Genomic DNA, 14,190 nt, shown 5'->3' with positions numbered 1-14,190 from the left:
AATAAAACAAAGGATAAGAACTATATAATCCTCTTAATAGGACAGAAAAAGCATTTGACAAAGTCCGACATCCACTCATGATAAAAACCATCAACAAATAGGTTTAGAGAGAATATACCTCATTCTAATAAAGGTCATCTATGAAAAACCCACAGCTAATATCATCCTGCATAGGGAAGAACTGAATAAGACAGGGATGTTCACATTTACCACTGTTAGAGCAATCTCCTTTACATATGGTCTAGGCACTTTTCGATCTGTTGCTTTGGTGCTGGGTTCAGGAGTCTGTGCATGAGCCCTCTAAGAACAGAATTTCTGTTTTCTGTAGCCTTATGTTTCTTCTGGATATAAGCCCCATTGGTTGGCAAAGCCAGATGTTTTGGGGGCTCATTTCTTTAGTGCAGGGTTGGGGTGCCTTCAGTGGGTCACAAACCCCTTCCTCCCTAGGGAGAAGCTCCACATTTGTGAGATCCTTCCTTCCTGAGTCCTTCTGATTGTGAATTGAGCTGGAGGTGAGGTTTTTGGTGAGACTGTCTCTGTGTCTTCCACCTGTCTGGATGTGTCCCTTTAATTTTTTGTTGTGAAAGATCTGTTCAGCTAGTGAAACTATTTTTTTCAGAGGGAATTGTTGCCATGTAGTGGCGGGTTTGTTGTGTCCATGAAAAGAGGGAAGTTCAGGATCCTCCTATGTGGCTATCTTGAACTATAGCCTTCAAAATTTTTCTTCTGTTTTATATTATTGATATTATTTCTGTTACTTTTTAATATTGACAAAGTATATATCAGTAATAAAATTTAAAGGAGTGCTTATTTATTTCTTGGTAATGTAGAATTTCTTTTTTTCTTTCCTTTTGTAGTGGAGAAAAAAGTGTTTCTTGTTACTGATTGTTGATATTGCGTGAGTGCCTTAAAACATGCGCGCGCGCGCACACACACACACACACACACACACACCTGAAAACAGAACATTTTCTAGCATTCAGGATACCAGAGTTCTAAGTCCAATGGTGCCTCTCACTAGAAATGTGCCTGAGTTGGTGCAACACTGGCCACCCAGATCCCCCAATTCCCTGAAGGCTCATGGCTCACAACTATATCTGTCAAAAAGTAGAAATGTGATGGCTACCAAGAACAATTTTATAGAAAAAGGTAGATGTGCAGATTTTCCTGTCTAGGAAAAGAATGCTTTCTTGCCTTAGTTCTTGACCTGTCCCTGTAAGAAGCCCTTGTACTATGACCAGTTGCAGTTCACACACTATCTTTACACACCTTCTCTGATTAGATCCTCAAAACTCCATAATTTGGTGAAAACAAGTGTCATTATTCCTACTTTACAGTAGAGAAGGCCAAGGGTAAAAAAAATGAGTGACTTGCTTCAGGTCACAAAACTGGCACATAACAGAGCTGGGGTTCAAGTATGTGTATGATAATTCCGTACTGAGTGTTTTTGCCACTTACACAGTGCTGCTTTCTCAAAAGGCACTTAGTGCTATGTCACTTAGATAAATTAAGTGTATCAGAGTATTGATTTGGGCTTCTTGCTTGCTGCTGTAGAGATTTTGCCTTCTTTATCCCAAAGATGTAGTCTTTTCAGTTCTTTTTCTTAGGATTCTCCTAAGAGCATTGGTATTTTAGGTTTGGAAGAAAAAAAATTTAATAGTAATGATATTTTAGCTTTGGAAGGAAAATTTACCAGGTCTCCAGAATATAGCTTCAGTAGGTTTTCAAAAAGCACAGAAGCTTTGCAGCAGGACTTTGTCAGAGGAAAATTGGGTCCAAACTATCAAATGATCCTTTGAGAGGCAGAGGTGGGTAAAGTTGGAAAGGAGTATTAGCCAGTTTAGAAGGAATCTTCCATGTTCCATTAGTAGTGAGGACCAGTTTCTTCTCCTCTGGGGCTCCCTGAAGCACAGGCTGGACCTCAGTAGCCAATGTTAATGCTACACACCTAGGGAAAATCTCCTTGTCCACATTTTGCCCAGAACCAATGGTACCACATGCATTAAGGCCTCTTCAGGACGGTTCAGCACACATACCAATGGTGATCAGTGTGGACTGAAGACTTGAATACCCTTTCTTGAATATTTTTGGTTCCACAAGACTCTCCATTTTTGCATGACTATCTGAAGGGGTGGTTCCTTACATTATTAATATTGTCATTTCTTGTCATATAGGCGGATGTGGGCTTAGAATAGACCTATGCAATTTAGGAAAAGTGAAGAACTATGACATTTCTTATACCTGACTTTTGTGGAGTGGTAATCTCATAGGCTCCTCATATGCATACCGTACGGTTTTATTGATTGACTGGTAATCTCCTGGATGAAATTGCAGTTTCTCTCAGGTGGCGGTTATCCTTGGACTAATTTGTGTAGTCTCCGTCACTAAAACTGTACAATGGAAGTAGCAGGAATTCATTAAACAACAACAACTACAATAACAACGAACTGAATTTTCAGATATAGACTTAATTCTGACCTTGGATAAATAATTAGTTAATTTGAATACTGAATATTCTGTTGAAATAAAATTTTTTTTTCTATTTTTTTTCTATTTCTTTATTTTTCTGATCCAGTTTGACCACACCTTAGAAGGATTCTTCCCTAATTATAACCAGAATCACGGGCTTTACGCATGTGTGCAACTCCAGACTGGTATTCTTTCATTTTAAACCTTTTGTTCTGTTTTGTGTTCCTGGCCTTACATTTTGTTCTTGCTTGCCTAAATTCTGCTACTTTGCCTAACCTCTTGAGATGGATGACCCAGTTTTGTGGACTACATTGGCTTTGCTTTATCTCCTGGCCATTGCCTTTGGATCATCCTTGTCTCCATACTGTGCAGAATCTGGACATTCTGGCCTTACTAATGGCCCCAAAGATTTCATTTGGAGTCCTTCCCTCTGTCCCTCTCCTCCTCCTCCCCCTTCTCTCTTTCTCTTCCTTCTTTCATGTTCTTTTGGTTAAATTTATTCATGAGTATCCCATATTCAATTAATTTTTTAAGAAGTTTTTTTTATTAAGAAATATTTCAAACATACACTAAAGTAGAGTATTATAACAAACTTCCATATATGCCATCAAGACTCAGAATGACCAATATTTTGCCAACTTAGCTTTGTCTATAGCTCCTTTTATTTTGCTGAAGAATTTTAAAACACATGTTCTCAAAAGCAAAATCATTTTAAAATAAATACCAGGTATTATGTCATTTTATCATAACATGCATCAAATGAATTCCTAAAAAAAGTCAACTTCTTATGTAACCCACGACATTATTACATCTAACAAAATTAATAATTCACTTAATGGTTCACATATAAATTTTTCTGTCTAAAAAATGTCTTTTTTCTGGTTTGTTAAAATTAAGATCCAAAGATCACTCATCACATTTACTTATATGTCTTCAGTCCTCCTATTAGCCATCACTTCAAACACTGTAGGTTGGTTTTGAACTTTATGTAAATAAAAACATTTACATTTATCTATATATCCAGAAGTGAAATTGCTGGATTTTATGTGAGCTCTATTTTAAGTTTTTTAAGGAACTTCAATATTCTTTTCCATAGTTGCTGGACCAATTTACATTCCAACTGAGTACAAGGGGTCCGTTTTCAATATATCCTCGCCAGCACCTGTTATCTTTTCTTGATGATAGTCATTCCAACAGGTGTGAGGCTAACATTCTAATCATGTTTCATTGTGATTTTGACTTGCATTTCCCTGATGGTTAGTCACGAACGTCTTTTCATATGTCTGGCCATTTGGATGTCCTCTTTGCAAAAATCTCTAGTTATTCTTCCCATTTTTATTTTTATTTTTTTTTTTTAAAGATTTTATTTATTTATTCGTGATAGTTACACAGAGAGAGACAGAGAGGCAGATACACAGGCAGAGGGAGAAGCAGGCTCCATGCAGGGAGCCCGACGTGGGATTCGATCCCAGGCCTCCAGGATCGTGCCCCGAGCCAAAGGCAGGCGCCAAACCGCTGCGCCACCCAGGGATCCCTCTTCCCATTTTTAAATCAGAATGTTTTTTGTTATTAAGTGGACTGAGTTCTTTAAATATTTTGGATATTAACACCTTATCCAATATATGGTTTGTGAAAACTTACTCCCATTCTATAGGTTGTCTTTTAATTTTGTTAATTGTTTCTTTCGCAGTACAAAAGGTTTTGAGTTTCATGTAGTCTCATTTGTTGATTTTTGCTTCCGTCGTTTGTCCTTCTGGTATTATGTCTAAAAAAATCATTGCCAAGACCAGTATCAAAGAGCTTCTTCCCTACCTTTTCTCCTGGGAGTATTATGGTATCAGGTCTATATTTAATTCTTTGATCCATTTTGAGTTACTTCTCTCTTTTTTTTTTTTTATAATTATTTAAGACCTTTACTAATAGGTGCTTGCCATTTGTTGACTTTTTTGAAAAAAATCAAGCTGTAAACTTTTATTACAAATTAAAAATGAAGTTCTTAAAAAACTCACTTAACCGGAACTTAAAAACTTGAAACAACTTAAAAACCTCTATAAATGTGTTGAGGCTTTTAAAAAAAATGGATTTTTCATTACCAAAAATAAATGTTTTTAGGTAAAAATAATAAAAGCCCCATGCTGCATAGATAATGCAGATAGTTCTACCTATCTGGTCAATGGGAAAAAAGGCAAGCATTTAAGGTCTTTAGCTCCAATCTTTTGTTTGTTGCTTATTGCTGGAATTTCATACTTGTTTCTTCTTGTTGGATGACTAAACCGGATGGTGGGAGAGATGATAAACTGGTATTTACTCAGCCTGGCCCCACTGTGCCTCCCAGGTGGATGAATTCTCAGCTAGTGGAGCTGCTGCTCTGGTCTCTTTGCCATCTGGTGGTTTAGGGTTTTCTGGGCATCTGCCTCAGTGACTAAAGTTGCAGGGGTACCCACGCGGAGGTGACTTCTGACTTTGGGTTTCATCTCCATGATTTTCCTTATCTTCTTCATTGCCGGCCTCTTTGGACTATCTTCGGCCAGGAGGCCCCCTGTGGAACCCTAATCTATAACTCCCATACACATGGTGTCTCACTGGTCTAACTTGTTCTACTGCACCCTGGTGGTCAGCAGCTTCCATCACTTCTCCTTGCACAGAAGGGTTGGAAGACTGTGGTTCACTCCCATAGGGTCTGCAGATGGTAAGGTGGGAACCCCCACCTGTGCTGTGCCTACGGTCTTGGGCCTGGCCTTGGGGAGCACTCTCTGATCCCTTCTTTTTCCCGCTCTCACTACTCTGATAATTCTGTGGTTGGAGGAAATCCCTGGGTGGCTCAGAGGTTTAGCGCCTGCCTTTGGCCCAGGGCGCGATCCTGGTGTCTCAGGATGGAGTCCCACGTCGGGCTCCCGGCATGGAGCCTGCTTCTCCCTCCTCCTGTGTCTCTGCCTGTCTCTCTCTTTCTCTCTCTCTCTCTCTCTCATAAATAAATAAATCTTAAAAAAAAAAAAAAGAATTCTGTGTTTGGAGAACCCCTACCACATGGATAGTGCCTGTAATGGTTAGGGTTGGCTGCCTACTTACCGCCTTGCATGGCTTGTCACATTTGCTGCCTCTGCACCAACAAAAGCAAATTTCAGGATTTCCATCTCCTACATTGCGAAGGTACTTTCTGGGGTTCTTCTTTATGGCAGTCTGACATACAAATACATCTTCCTCTGTGTGATTCTGCTGATGAAATCATATCCATTTCATACATTGATGCATTTCACTATTCCCAAAGTCTTCCCTTGCGATGATCTTGTCCTGGCAGGGTGCCCTGAGGTGAGGCCGCCGGGCGCTGGCCGTGGTGCGGGCCTTGGTGGGCAGCGCTGAGGGCAGGGTGGCAGGTGCTGCTGGGCTTCAGCCTCTGTGTTCAGGGCTGTGGTGATGATGGCTGGGCCCGCTGCAGCAGCTGGGCTCCCTGTGGAGGTGCTGGGGGCACTCAGGGCTCTCTGGGGCCTATTTTCTGCTGCAGGTGGAACTCATTTTGAGGTTATTTTTCAGAGTGGTGTGAGATAGGGTTCTAATTTCACTGGTCTGCATGTGTAGCTCCAGTTTGCCTAGCACTAATGATTGACGAGACTATCTTTTCCTTATTGGCTGTTTTTTGGCTTCCTTGGCAAATATTAGTTGACTTAATATACTGGGATTTGCTTCTGGGCTTTCTACTCTGTTCTGCTGGTTGGTGTGTCTATCTTTGTGCCCGTACTGTTTTTATTACCATGGCTTTGTAGTATAGCTTGAAATCCAGAAGCATGGTACCTCAGCTTTGTTTTTTTTCTCAAGATTATTTTCTCTATTTTGGGTCTTTTGTGGTTCCACACAAATTTTAGTACTCTTTATTCTATTTCTATGAGGAATGCTATTGGTATTTTGACTGGGATGGTGTTGAATGTGTAGAAGGCTTTGGGGGGGTACGGACATCTTAACATTAATTCTTCTGATCCACGAACGCAGTATCTTTCCACTTTTTGTGTCTTTGATTTCTTTCCGCTACATTCTGTAGTTTTTATTGTATAGATCTTTTACTTCCTTGTGTTCAATTTATTCCTAAGTACTTTATTTTTTTTTTTGATGTTATTGTGACTGAGATGGTTTTATTTATTTATTTTCAGATGCTTTTTATCATTAGTATAAAGAAATACAATTGATTTCTGTAGGTTGACTTTGTATCCTGCCACTTTAGTGAAATTGTTGATGATATTTTGGTTGGTTCTAGTAACTAATTTTACAAATACGTTCACAATAATGTTTATAAATAACTTCATACTTTTCCAGTGTATATTTGGGATAAATTCTTAAAGGTGGAAACATCAAAGGGTAAAATCATGTTTTTTGGTAACTTTTAACAGACTTTAATTTTTAGAACATAACTGTTATGTTCACAACAATATTGAGCAGAAGATACAAGGACACATGGGTGGTTTAGTTGGATAAATGTGGAATTCTTGATTTCAGCTTAGGTCATGATCTCAGAGTTGTGAGATCCAGCCCCATGTAGGACTCTATGCTCAGCAGGGAGTCTGCTTGAAATTCTCTGTCTCCCTCTGTCCCTCCCCTCTGCTCCTGCATGCTCTCTTTTAAATAAATAAATAAAAAAAAATATATAAAAAAAAATATAAACAAAAAAAAACAAAAAAAAACCAAAAAACAAAACAATAAATAAATAAATAAATAAATAAATAAATAAATAAATAAACAAAATCTTTTTAAAAACTGTGTATAGATTTCCAATATACCCCCTGCCCGCACATATCCACAATCCCCCCTATTATCAAAATCCCCCACTAGCATGGTGCGTTTGTTGCCAGTGATGAAACTCCATTGACACATGTTGTGAGTCAAAGTCCATAGTTTATATTAGGGTCCAGTCTAATCTGTGTTGTGCATTCTGTGGGGTTGGACAAATATATATAGACATGTATTTATCATTATGGCATACAGAGCATTTTCCCTGCCCTAATAGTTTTCTGTGCTTCACCTATTAATCCCAAACCCCTCAAACTGCTGATCTTTTTATTGTCTTCATAGTTTTGCCCTTTCCAGAATGTCATATGATTGGAATCGTATAGTATGTAGCCTTTTTAGATTGCTTTTTTTACCTAGTCAGATAAATTTAAGTTTCCTTCATGTTTTTTCCTGGCTTAACCGATAATTTTTTTAGTGCTGAATAGTAATTCAATGTATCACAGTTTATCCATTCACCTTCTGAAGATCATCTTGATTGCTTCAGAGTTTTGGCAATTATTATTATCATTTTTAAAGAGTTTATTTATTTATTTGACAGAGAGAGAAAGAGAGGGAGCCCACAGAGGGATAAATAGAACGACAGGGAGAAGCAGACTCCCCACTGACCGAGGAGCCAGATATGGGACTCAATCCCAGGACTCTGGGATCATGACCTGAGCCAAAGGCAGATGCTTAACCGACTGAGCCACCCAGGTGCCCCGGGTTTTGGCAATTGTTAATGAAGTTGCTACAAACATTTTTTGTGTAAACATACATTTTCAACTCCTCTGAGTAAATACTAAAGAGTGAGATTGCTGAATAGTATGGTAAAGGTATATTAACTTTTCTAAGAAACTGCCAAAGTGTCTTCCAAAGTGGTTGTTCCCTTTTGCATTTCCACTGGGAAGGAATGAGAGTCTCTGTGGCTCCTCATCCTTGCCAACACTTGCTGTTGTCAGTTTTGGATTTTCATTATTCTAAGAAGTGTGAGTGGTGTCTTCATTTCATTTGGCATTTCTCTGATGACATATGACGTGAAGCTCTTTTTTATATGCTGACTTGCTGTTTATATATCCTACTTGGTGAGGTGCGGGTTAAAGTCTTTGGCTCACTTTTTAATTGGGTTGTTTGTTTTCGTATTGTTGAGTTTTAAGGGTTCTTTGTCTATTTTGTGTAACAGTGTTTATTATGTATTTTTTGCAAATATTTTCTCTCCATCTGCTTGTCTTTTCATTCTCTTGATATTACATTTTGCAGGCATCAAGTTTTTAATTTTAATGAAGTCCAGTTTATCAATTATTTCTTTCAGGGATCATGCCTTTGCTATTGTATTTGAAAAATAATTTCCAAACCCAAGGTCAACTAGATTTTCTCCTATGTAATCTCCTAGGAGTTTTATAGGTTTGCGGTTTATATTTAGCTCTGTGGTCCTTTTTGAGTTAATTTCTTACTGTAAAGGTGCAAGCCTGTGTATAGGTTGCTTGTTTTATTTATTTATTTATTTATTTATTTATTTATTTATTTATTTATTTAGTTTTGGATGTCCAGTTGTTTCAGCACCATTTATTTAAAAGACAATCTTTTCTTTATTGTATTGCCTTTGCTCCTTTGTCAAAGATCAGTTGACTGTATTTATGTGGGCTTATTTTTCAGCTCTCTATTCTGCTTCATTGATCTATTTGTCTGCTCTTTCACCAATACCACATAGTTTTATAGTAATCATGAAGTCACATAGTGTCAATCTTTAGACTCTGTTCTTTTAATATTGTGTTGGCTATTTTGAGTCTTTTACCTCTCCATTTAAACTTTAGAATCAGTTTGTTGATATCTACAAAATAACTGGATGGAACCTTATTAGGATTGTATTGAATCTGTAGATCAAGTTGGGAAGAACTGACATTTTGACAATATTTGAGTCTTTCTATTCATGAACATGGAATATATATAATCTCCATTTACTTAGTGTTTATTTGATTTCACTCATCAGAGCTTTGCAGTTTTTCTAATATAGATCTTGTACATATTTTGTTAGACTTATACTAAGTATTTCATTTTTTGGAGATGCTAATGTAAATGATAATGTGTTTGTAATTTCAAATGTAACTTGTTCATGGTTGGTTGATTGACTTTATAACTTTCTACTCTGAAACCTTGCTATAATCACTTATTAATTCCACATGTTTTCTATATATTGCAAAGTTATTATCTTAAGGCCAGTTCCAGTTTGCATTTCTGCCAAAAATTGATAAATATTCCTATCCCTAACATTTTCCCTAACAGCTTTTTGTCAAAACTTTAGATTTTACCAGTTTGATAGTTGAACAATATTTTCTCACTATGGTGGTATTTAGAATTTCTCTTTTTAAGTGAGTTTTGCTATTTTTTTCTTTAAGGGTCATTTCTGTGTTCTTGTTCTGTGAACTACCTATTCATAATCTTTGAAAAGATTGATCATTGATCTTTGATCATTCTTCTATTGGATTGTTGGTCTTTTTATCTAAGGTTTTGGGGAACTCTTTTTTTGGGGGGGGACTCTTATTATATCATTTATACTGGCTTTCCATCCCACCCCCTTATCAGTTATAAATAACTTCTCCAAGTTTTTATGCACATTTAACTTTGTGTATAGTGTTTCTGGTCTGCAGAATACTTTAAAATTATTAGTTAATTATTCATTCTTCTTTCTTGAATTGTTACTGAGTATCAAGATAGGAAGTTTTCCCTGTTCTCAGGCTGAAAAGGCACTCATCTATATCTTTCAATTCACATAAAATTTTAATTATTGTTTTCAAGATTTTATTTTAAAGTAATCTATATACCCAACATGGCTCAAACTTAGGATCTTGAGATCAAAAGTTGCATACTCTACCAACTGAGCTAGCCAGGTGCCCCAGAAAATTTTAATTTTTTTTAAACTTTAAATATACGATCTTTTTGAAGTTATTCTTAGTGCATGGTGTGAGGTACAGACCTAATTTTGCATTAGCTAAAAGTCTTTCCAGTTGTCCTAAAACCAATTATTAAAAAGTTTACCTAGTAATTTTTAGTCACAGTAGAGTTTGAGAATACAGATTTTAAGAATTTAAAAGACTTTTTAAAAGAGGAGTGAAACACTTTGCTACACACACACACACACACAAAAAGTTTCCTTAGGTGGAAAATAAATTTGCATACAAAAACTCAAGAATGATATTATTGAAATAAATGTTAACACATACTTAACCTGTAGCTTAAACTCATTATCTTTCAGGTCTTTTTATTTTTATTTTTTTTTTTAATTTTTTATTTATTTATGATAGTCACATAGAGAGAGAGAGAGAGAGAGAGGCAGAGACATAGGCAGAGGGAGAAGCAGGCTCCATGCACCGGGAGCCTGACGTGGGATTCGATCCGGGGTCTCCAGGATCGCGCCCTGGGCCAAAGGCAGGCGCCAAACCGCTGCGCCACCCAGGGATCCCTCTTTCAGGTCTTTTTAAACTTTCTCCCATACTTTTGATTCCAAGTTTGACAATTTAAAGTTTTCTGGAGAGTAATATTCTCTAAGTCTTATTAAAGAAAAATAAAAATTGGTTTGTTAAAATATAAATATTAATTCTCTGTGTATTCATTAAAGACTTTTCAATAAAAGAAGATCAAATATAAAGTAACAAGCCTTTAATAAGTATTTGGACATGTTCCAAGCTAAAAATTCAGAAAAAAACACGTTTTTTTAAAAATAGCAATTTAATCCAAATGTAATGTTGTTGCTGATTATAGAGTCTCACTATGTGGTATAGAGAAAAGCTGTTTTCATTTACCCACTCTGAAAATCAGCATGACCACAGGCAGTTAGAATCAAATAAATAGTCTTAGAAATAATTTTGTCCAATTTCTGTATTTTCTAAGGGTACAATTATTACCCATATTGATGCTCTCCAGCTAAAGACCATGAAGAACACACCTGTAGTTAGACAGTTTGGGTTTATGCTTATTGTAATGAGCCATTGAGGGAGACCACACAACTGGTCATGGGAAATTGCAGAGTGTCTCAGTAGAGTGTTGGAAAGGACTGTTAAAATAGAATTTCAGTGTTGCTTGGGTGATTTGGGGGAAGACTTCAGGAATCTTCAATCTTTGTTCTGAGGCCTTGTTCTGGATTGGATGCTGTCAGGAAGCAGGGCTAATTGTGATTGGGTATTTAATATATCTTCCTTAGAAGGAGGGAAGACTAGAGGGAAGCTAAAACTAGGCAGCATTCACTCATATGACTCTAGATAGGGAGATGTTGGATTATTTTTCTGGTTTGGATGATGTTTACATTTTTCTCTGTGTTTAAACATGATTATAGAACAGTCTTGTTTCTGTCTTTTTTAAAAATTTGAATATAGTTGACACAATGTTACATTAGTTTTTGGTATACAATGTAGTGATACAACGTCTCCATAGGTTAGCTATGCTCACCACAAGCGTAGCCACCATCTGTTGCTGTACAACACTATTCTAGTACCGTTGACCATGTTCCCTATGCTGTGCCTTTGATTCCCATGACTCACTCATTCCAGTCTTGTTTCTTATAGTCAGAGAGTGCTTTGTCTGCTGTTGGTGTTCTGTGAAAAGTGTTCGGGATAGTTTCCAGGTGTCAGGAGTTGCTTTTTTCTTTTGCATTTCAACAAAAGCAGAATTTTCCCCTTTTTGTTCAATTTGTACACAATAAAATATACCCGCATTAGTCAGGGTAACTAGTTCCAGCTGCTGTAGCAGATAATCCCCAAATCTCAGTGGCCTAACACAATAATATTTTTCTCATGCACACAAAATCCAATACACACATCCTTCTTGGGCCAATCTTCAGGCCTCATCCATCTTGTGTACCACATGTAACTATACTCCACATGTGGCTTCCAAATATGTCACAGGAGGAGAAGAGAAAGTGGAGAAAGCACACGGATAATTAAATAGCTTCCTGCAGAGGTGACACACTTCACTTTCCTTATATTCCTTTGGCCAAGATTAGTCAATCATCCCACATAGATTTTAGGGGGTATATTAGTTAGGGTTCTCCAGGGAAACAAAACAGAGCTGAGGGTGTGTGTAGAGAGAGATTGAGGGAGAGAGAAGACTTTATTTTAAGGAATTGGCTCACATGATGATAGAGACTGGCAGGTCCAAAATCTGCAGGGTAGGTCCAGCAGGCAGGATACCCAGGGAGGATCTGACGTTTCATTTGAAGTCTGCAGGCTGTCTGCTGGCAGACTTCCCTTCCTGTTCTAGGGAAGGTCAGCCTTTGTTCTATTCAGGCCTTCAATGGATTGGATGAGGCCCACCCACACTATGGAGGACAATATGATTTACTTGAAGTCCGCTGATACAAATGTCAATCTCATCCGAAAAAAACCTCCACAGAAACATCTAGAAAAAGTGTTTGACCAAATATCTAGGCACCAGGGTCCAGACAAACTGACACATAAAATTAATCATCACAGGGAGGTATATGATTTCTGTCTGGATTTTTCTGCCAAACTACTTGGAATTGGCAATTCGCAACACAAGTCTTTGGTTGCCAGCCAATTTTCTTGCCAAAACACTCTTTTTACTAATATATATGTTTTCAATGGAAATGCATATTTTATAAACACATGTTTATTCACATTTTAACTCAGTGCAAAAACCTTACATTTATCTAGCACGATTTTATATAATGTGTGATAGAGAGGATGTGTATTGTTATTTCCATTTTACTGTTAAAGGAATGAAACTGGGATCCCTGGGTGGCGCAGCGGTTTGGCGCCTGCCTTTGGCCCAGGGCGCGATCCTGGAGACCCGGGATCGAATCCCACGTCGGGCTCCCGGTGCATGGAGCCTGCTTCTCCCTCTGCCTGTTGTGTCTCTGCCTCTCTCTCTCTCTCTCTGTATGACTATCATAAATAAATTAAAAAAAAAATGTTTAAAAAAAAAAAAAAAGGAATGAAACTAAGATGACTTATACAAGGTTACATAGTAAGAAAGTGAGAGGCTCAAGTCCAGAAGCCCAATCCTCACTTCTTTTATCCACCACAGGCATATATATATAGCAAAACAAACAAAAATGAATAAACAAATCATTCTTGGAATTTTGGATTTGTATCATCTGCTTTTAGGGAAAAATGTCTGTAACCTTGCATATTTTTAAGAAATGAAAATAAAAATAATTGACATAATTTCAGTTCTTATCGTAAGTGTAATGGCAATATCATGGAGTAAAATTTAGGCTTTCTGTAGTATGTGAAGCATGGTTGGTCCAAAGGTGACAAGGTGGCATGATGTTGTGGATTAATTATATGTATGACTTTTTATAATAATAGAGCTCACTAGCATGAGACTTAGAAGAGGTGCACAGTTGTGAGCAAACGACCTGCCAGGCTTTCTAAAATAAGTACTAACCAATTGCCCACTTCTGAGTTTAAGAGCCAGTGGGAGAATCATGCTGATGGCTTCTGTGTTGCTTCTAAGAGACTGCCAAGCCATCATGCAGCCTGCTAAAACCAGTTTCAGGAAAAACCACACTCTTCAGAGTGGTTTCAAATATACATATTATATATAAGTTGAATACAACACAGTCTGAGTTCATGGTGATAACTCTTTTTAATTCCTTTAAAGATGGCATATCCCTGGTATGCAGGTGGGTAAGTGCCAGTGAATCAGAAACATGCCAGCAGGAGAAGATTTGGTTCAAAATGAGACCCTAGGGCATTTTGGAGAAAATCGTATTTAATCATGATGACAGAAATTTAAAATAGTCTCTTTTCACTTTAGCAGTCTTCCTCCTTGTAGCCACCTTTTCCTCGCGAGGCCAAGGAGTAGGCAACTGACAAAAGATTTCTGTGACTTTAGTAGGAAACAGATGTTGAAGTTTTAACCCTACTTTTTCTGGCACCTGAGCTGACATTCGGTTTACAGGAGGGAAGTGAGATAGAGAAACCATGGGGCTGACTAGAAGAGTGAGCAGGT

The 14,190-nt window shown here is 37.5% G+C and overlaps 1 pseudogene; it reads right to left on the bottom strand.

Moving 5' to 3' along the window:
• Window positions 1-4,773: 4,773 nt before the first annotated feature.
• Window positions 4,774-11,720, bottom strand: LOC140603561 (Y-box-binding protein 1-like; annotated as a pseudogene).
• Between the last annotated feature and the right edge of the window lie 2,470 nt (window positions 11,721-14,190).

The sequence above is a fragment of the Canis lupus genome, chromosome 14 (assembly GCF_048164855.1).
Source record: "Canis lupus baileyi chromosome 14, mCanLup2.hap1, whole genome shotgun sequence".
In the NCBI taxonomy this organism is placed as follows: Eukaryota; Metazoa; Chordata; class Mammalia; order Carnivora; family Canidae; genus Canis; species Canis lupus.
This window is presented reverse-complemented; position numbering and strand designations above follow the sequence as displayed.